The following is a 7,500-nucleotide window of genomic DNA, read 5'->3' on the forward strand; positions in this document are numbered from 1 at the left end:
TGCCGGGCAGCCAGGGATGCTGGATGGCGGAGCGGCCTGCAAGCCGAGCGCCTTTCTTCGGAAGCGGGCTTGATCGGCCAGCCGGCGGGTGGAAAACTTCGGTCGGCCAGTTCTGGCTGTCTGATGCGGCCGGGGCCGAAATGCGGATCTCTCCGCCGTCCCGTGTCGGACCGCTGTCGGCCATACCTCGTTGGAAAGCGGCGGCGGCGCCGCAGGCGGCGGTGTCAGCCCGCTCCCGCATGGACGAGGCACGGCGTCGCTAGGCCGCTTGGCCCGCCGGGCAACCGGCATCCGCTGCAGTCTTTGGGCAGTAACATGACGACGCAACGTGGCAACTGGCGCGGGTAAAGAGCGTCCGCTGCGGCCGGACGGGTCGCACCGGAGGCCAGCGACGGCGTGCGGCCGGCTCTTTGGCCGGCGGAGGTGCAGCCGTTGGCTGGAGACCGCTTTCCGACGGCTATCTCCGCTGGTCGGCCAGCTGTGCTCGTCGGGTGCGCGGCGCGGGGAAGAGGAAGGCAAGCGGCATCGAACGCTACCACATTCCTGCGGGCCGACCCGAAGCCGAGCGCGCTGGAAGTCCGCGAAATGCAACCGGAGAAGAAAGTCTGAATGTGGCAACTGATGAACTGAAAATTGTCGGCGGCAAATGGTTAACCAAATGGGTTGAAGGTGGCAAACCATTAACCGAAAACTCTGGCAAATGGTTAACCGGCGTGTTAAGATGGTATCTTTAATAAAAGACGGAAATGACGAAGCCAACATAGCCAAACGAAGGCGGGGACGTTAGTGTGGCAGAAGGGCATGTCTTTAAGCCGTCGGGCGAATGTCCCTGCCAGTTGGAATCTTTTCGGGAAAAAGGGTGAAAAAATCGGAAAGGCCTAGCCGTCCGCCGTGGGGTGCGTTCGCTCGGGCTCGGCCAGCCGCGTCGATGGGTGCCGGAACGGTGCGGCTGCGCTCCGGGAGTGCGGAGATACGGCCTGTCAAGTTTCGTCCCGGAAGTCTGGATGGAGCTAAATCCGAAGCCGTTTGCGGGAAATTAGTTCCAGGGCTCGGCGACCGAAGTCAAATCCGTCCCGCCAACTTGACACTTGTCATTTCTGTCCTTGGGGGTTGGCGGGGTACCTGCACAGAGGTAGGAGGTGGCTGATCGAGAATTGGTGAGTTTTCCAAAGTCACGTCTCGAGCCTCCAGGTCTGCAGAGACCGACCAGGGCTGCCGCCCAACCGACTATTCACCCTTTTTGGGCGGGAATTTTTTCCATTTTTGTCCATTTTTCGGGTTTTTGGTCGGGCTTCAAAAACGGCAGCCCGAGGCCTGGCAGAGGCCGGGGCATGTCCCCGGTCGCGCCAGGCGGCTCGCGCGACCCGATTAGGCCCCGAAAGGAGTCGGGAAATCGGCAGACCTGCCCGAGTTCAGCCCGGGGGAGGCGGGGGGCAGGTCGGTTCGGCTCAAATCATTAACCAAAGCCGAGACTTGGTCTCGCTGGCGCAACCGAAGTGCCAGGCTGGATAACTCATTAACCAGAAGGCGGCTGGAGGCAGGCAGGGCTGATGGCTGAGGCCGGGTGGAGGCCACCCGCGGCCGGGAAAGTCAAAAGTCCCGTTGTGTGGAAGTCTATGAGGTCAGATTCGGCCGCCTTACCGGGCCTGCGGTTGATGGTTTCCCGCTTGGGCAAGCGAGTCGGCCCGGCAAAGTGGCCACTTGCATTTTCTGGCAAGTGTCTGCGAACAACGTTAATGAGTTGAACCTCGGCAATTGTCGGAAGTCCCGATGAAGAAATGAAAATGCCCCTTTTGCGGGGATTTGGATGCTCATGGCCGGCAGCAGGTGGCCCGACGCCCCGCCAACTTGACACTTGTCATTTCTGTCCTTGGGGGTTGGCGGGGTATCTGCACAGAGGTAGGAGGTGGCAGAATCGAGACTTGGTGAGTTTTCTAAACAAACGTCTCGAGCCTCCAGGTCTGCAGAGACCGACCAGGGCTGCCGCCCAACCGACTATTCACCCTTTTTGGGCGGGAATTTATTCCCTTTTTGCCCATTTTTCGGGTTTTTGGTCGGGCTTCAAAAGCGGCTGCCCGAGGCCTGGCAGAGGCCGGGGCATGGTCCCCGATCGCGCCAGGCGGCTCGCGCGACGCGATTAGGCCCCGAAAGGAGTCGGGAAATCGGCAGACCTGCCCGAGTTCAGCCCGCGGGGGCGGGGGGCAGGTCGGTTCGGCTCAAATCATTAACCAAAGCCGAGACTTGGTCTCGCTGGCGCAACCGAAGTGCCAGGCTGGATAACTCATTAACCAGAAGGCGGCTGGAGGCAGGCAGGGCTGATGGCTGAGGCCGGGTGGAGGCCACCCGCGGCCGGGAAAGTCAAAAGTCCCGTTGTGTGGAAGTCTATGAGGTCAGATTCGGCCGCCTTACCGGGCCTTCGGTTGATGGTTTCCCGCTTGGGCAAGCGAGTCGGCCCGGCAAAGTGGCCACTTGCATTTTCTGGCAAGTGTCTGCGAACAACGTTAATGAGTTGAACCTCGGCAATTGTCGGAAGTCCCGATGAAGAAATGAAAATGCCCCTTTTGCGGGGATTTGGATGCTCATGGCCGGCAGCAGGTGGCCCGACGCCCCGCCAACTTGACACTTGTCATTTCTGTCCTTGGGGGTTGGCGGGGTATCTGCACAGAGGTAGGAGGTGGCAGAATCGAGACTTGGTGAGTTTTCCAAACAAACGTCTCGAGCCTCCAGGTCTGCAGAGACCGACCAGGGCTGCCGCCCAACCGACTATTCACCCTTTTTGGGCGGGAATTTATTCCCTTTTTGCCCATTTTTCGGGTTTTTGGTCGGGCTTCAAAAGCGGCTGCCCGAGGCCTGGCAGAGGCCGGGGCATGGGCCCCGATCGCGCCAGGCGGCACGCGCGACCCGATTAGGCCCCGAAAGGAGTCGGGAAATCGGCAGACCTGCCCGACTTCAGCCCGCGGGGGCGGGGGGCAGGTCGGTTCGGCTCAAATCATTAACCAAAGCCGAGACTTGGTCTCGCTGGCGCAACCGAAGTGCCAGGCTGGATAACTCATTAACCAGAAGGCGGCTGGAGGCAGGCAGGGCTGATGGCTGAGGCCGGGTGGAGGCCACCCGCGGCCGGGAAAGTCAAAAGTCCCGTTGTGTGGAAGTCTATGAGGTCAGATTCGGCCGCCTTACCGGGCCTTCGGTTGATGGTTTCCCGCTTGGGCAAGCGAGTCGGCCCGGCAAAGTGGCCACTTGCATTTTCTGGCAAGTGTCTGCGAACAACGTTAATGAGTTGAACCTCGGCAATTGTCGGAAGTCCCGATGAAGAAATGAAAATGCCCCTTTTGCGGGGATTTGGATGCTCATGGCCGGCAGCAGGTGGCCCGACGCCCCGCCAACTTGACACTTGTCATTTCTGTCCTTGGGGGTTGGCGGGGTATCTGCACAGAGGTAGGAGGTGGCAGAATCGAGACTTGGTGAGTTTTCCAAACAAACGTCTCGAGCCTCCAGGTCTGCAGAGACCGACCAGGGCTGCCGCCCAACCGACTATTCACCCTTTTTGGGCGGGAATTTATTCCCTTTTTGCCCATTTTTCGGGTTTTTGGTCGGGCTTCAAAAGCGGCTGCCCGAGGCCTGGCAGAGGCCGGGGCATGGGCCCCGATCGCGCCAGGCGGCTCGCGCGACCCGATTAGGCCCCGAAAGGAGTCGGGAAATCGGCAGACCTGCCCGAGTTCAGCCCGCGGTGGCGGGGGGCAGGTCGGTTCGGCTCAAATCATTAACCAAAGCCGAGACTTGGTCTCGCTGGCGCAACCGAAGTGCCAGGCTGGATAACTCATTAACCGGAAGGCGGCTGGAGGCAGGCAGGGCTGATGGCTGAGGCCGGGTGGAGGCCACCCGCGGCCGGGAAAGTCAAAAGTCCCGTTGTGTGGAAGTCTATGAGGTCAGATTCGGCCGCCTTACCGGGCCTGCGGTTGATGGTTTCCCGCTTGGGCAAGCGAGTCGGCCCGGCAAAGTGGCCACTTGCATTTTCTGGCAAGTGTCTGCGAACAACGTTAATGAGTTGAACCTTGGAAATTGCCGGAAGTCCCGATGAAGAAATGAAAATGCCCCTTTTGCGGGGATTTGGATGCTCATGGCCGGCAGCAGGTGGCCCGACGCCCCGCCAACTTGACACTTGTCATTTCTGTCCTTGGGGGTTGGCGGGGTATCTGCACAGAGGTAGGAGGTGGCAGAATCGAGACTTGGTGAGTTTTCCAAACAAACGTCTCGAGCCTCCAGGTCTGCAGAGACCGACCAGGGCTGCCGCCCAACCGACTATTCACCCTTTTTGGGCGGGAATTTATTCCCTTTTTGCCCATTTTTCGGGTTTTTGGTCGGGCTTCAAAAGCGGCTGCCCGAGGCCTGGCAGAGGCCGGGGCATGGTCCCCGATCGCGCCAGGCGGCTCGCGCGACCCGATTAGGCCCCGAAAGGAGTCGGGAAATCGGCAGACCTGCCCGAGTTCAGCCCGGGGGGGGCGGGGGGCAGGTCGGTTCGGCTCAAATCATTAACCAAAGCCGAGACTTGGTCTCGCTGGCGCAACCGAAGTGCCAGGCTGGATAACTCATTAACCAGAAGGCGGCTGGAGGCAGGCAGGGCTGATGGCTGAGGCCGGGTGGAGGCCACCCGCGGCCGGGAAAGTCAAAAGTCCCGTTGTGTGGAAGTCTATGAGGTCAGATTCGGCCGCCTTACCGGGCCTTCGGTTGATGGTTTCCCGCTTGGGCAAGCGAGTCGGCCCGGCAAAGTGGCCACTTGCATTTTCTGGCAAGTGTCTGCGAACAACGTTAATGAGTTGAACCTTGGAAATTGCCGGAAGTCCCGATGAAGAAATGAAAATGCCCCTTTTGCGGGGATTTGGATGCTCATGGCCGGCAGCAGGTGGCCCGACGCCCCGCCAACTTGACACTTGTCATTTCTGTCCTTGGGGGTTGGCGGGGTATCTGCACAGAGGTAGGAGGTGGCAGAATCGAGACTTGGTGAGTTTTCCAAACAAACGTCTCGAGCCTCCAGGTCTGCAGAGACCGACCAGGGCTGCCGCCCAACCGACTATTCACCCTTTTTGGGCGGGAATTTATTCCCTTTTTGCCCATTTTTCGGGTTTTTGGTCGGGCTTCAAAAGCGGCTGCCCGAGGCCTGGCAGAGGCCGGGGCATGGTCCCCGATCGCGCCAGGCGGCTCGCGCGACCCGATTAGGCCCCGAAAGGAGTCGGGAAATCGGCAGACCTGCCCGAGTTCAGCCCGGGGGGGGCGGGGGGCAGGTCGGTTCGGCTCAAATCATTAACCAAAGCCGAGACTTGGTCTCGCTGGCGCAACCGAAGTGCCAGGCTGGATAACTCATTAACCAGAAGGCGGCTGGAGGCAGGCAGGGCTGATGGCTGAGGCCGGGTGGAGGCCACCCGCGGCCGGGAAAGTCAAAAGTCCCGTTGTGTGGAAGTCTATGAGGTCAGATTCGGCCGCCTTACCGGGCCTGCGGTTGATGGTTTCCCGCTTGGGCAAGCGAGTCGGCCCGGCAAAGTGGCCACTTGCATTTTCTGGCAAGTGTCTGCGAACAACGTTAATGAGTTGAACCTCGGCAATTGTCGGAAGTCCCGATGAAGAAATGAAAATGCCCCTTTTGCGGGGATTTGGATGCTCATGGCCGGCAGCAGGTGGCCCGACGCCCCGCCAACTTGACACTTGTCATTTCTGTCCTTGGGGGTTGGCGGGGTATCTGCACAGAGGTAGGAGGTGGCAGAATCGAGACTTGGTGAGTTTTCCAAACAAACGTCTCGAGCCTCCAGGTCTGCAGAGACCGACCAGGGCTGCCGCCCAACCGACTATTCACCCTTTTTGGGCGGGAATTTATTCCCTTTTTGCCCATTTTTCGGGTTTTTGGTCGGGCTTCAAAAGCGGCTGCCCGAGGCCTGGCAGAGGCCGGGGCATGGTCCCCGATCGCGCCAGGCGGCTCGGCGACGCGATTAGGCCCCGAAAGGAGTCGGGAAATCGGCAGACCTGCCCGAGTTCAGCCCGCGGGGGCGGGGGGCAGGTCGGTTCGGCTCAAATCATTAACCAAAGCCGAGACTTGGTCTCGCTGGCGCAACCGAAGTGCCAGGCTGGATAACTCATTAACCAGAAGGCGGCTGGAGGCAGGCAGGGCTGATGGCTGAGGCCGGGTGGAGGCCACCCGCGGCCGGGAAAGTCAAAAGTCCCGTTGTGTGGAAGTCTATGAGGTCAGATTCGGCCGCCTTACCGGGCCTTCGGTTGATGGTTTCCCGCTTGGGCAAGCGAGTCGGCCCGGCAAAGTGGCCACTTGCATTTTCTGGCAAGTGTCTGCGAACAACGTTAATGAGTTGAACCTCGGCAATTGTCGGAAGTCCCGATGAAGAAATGAAAATGCCCCTTTTGCGGGGATTTGGATGCTCATGGCCGGCAGCAGGTGGCCCGACGCCCCGCCAACTTGACACTTGTCATTTCTGTCCTTGGGGGTTGGCGGGGTATCTGCACAGAGGTAGGAGGTGGCAGAATCGAGACTTGGTGAGTTTTCCAAACAAACGTCTCGAGCCTCCAGGTCTGCAGAGACCGACCAGGGCTGCCGCCCAACCGACTATTCACCCTTTTTGGGCGGGAATTTTTTCCATTTTTGTCCATTTTTCGGGTTTTTGGTCGGGCTTCAAAAACGGCAGCCCGAGGCCTGGCAGAGGCCGGGGCATGTCCCCGGTCGCGCCAGGCGGCTCGCGCGACCCGATTAGGCCCCGAAAGGAGTCGGGAAATCGGCAGACCTGCCCGAGTTCAGCCCGGGGGAGGCGGGGGGCAGGTCGGTTCGGCTCAAATCATTAACCAAAGCCGAGACTTGGTCTCGCTGGCGCAACCGAAGTGCCAGGCTGGATAACTCATTAACCAGAAGGCGGCTGGAGGCAGGCAGGGCTGATGGCTGAGGCCGGGTGGAGGCCACCCGCGGCCGGGAAAGTCAAAAGTCCCGTTGTGTGGAAGTCTATGAGGTCAGATTCGGCCGCCTTACCGGGCCTGCGGTTGATGGTTTCCCGCTTGGGCAAGCGAGTCGGCCCGGCAAAGTGGCCACTTGCATTTTCTGGCAAGTGTCTGCGAACAACGTTAATGAGTTGAACCTTGGAAATTGCCGGAAGTCCCGATGAAGAAATGAAAATGCCCCTTCTGCGGGGATTTGGATGCTCATGGCCGGCAGCAGGTGGCCCGACGCCCCGCCAACTTGACACTTGTCATTTCTGTCCTTGGGGGTTGGCGGGGTGCCCGGAGATTTTCGGGAACACGATTTTCAGAACATTTTTACGACAGCGGGTACACTTTGAAAGCGCCCGAAAAGTGATGCTTTGCTGAAAGGTGCTCAATCTCAGGAAAGAGACCTTTGAAAAGAGCACTTGGAAAGTCACAAAATGAACGGTGTGCGAGACTTGGAACAATTTTGACAAAGTCTTTTGTTGTACTTTTCAAACTCTTTGGTGTTTTGCTGAAATCGTACTCTGG

The sequence above is a fragment of the Pristiophorus japonicus genome, unplaced genomic scaffold (genome assembly GCF_044704955.1).
Source record: "Pristiophorus japonicus isolate sPriJap1 unplaced genomic scaffold, sPriJap1.hap1 HAP1_SCAFFOLD_1553, whole genome shotgun sequence".
Taxonomy (NCBI): Eukaryota; Metazoa; Chordata; class Chondrichthyes; family Pristiophoridae; genus Pristiophorus; species Pristiophorus japonicus.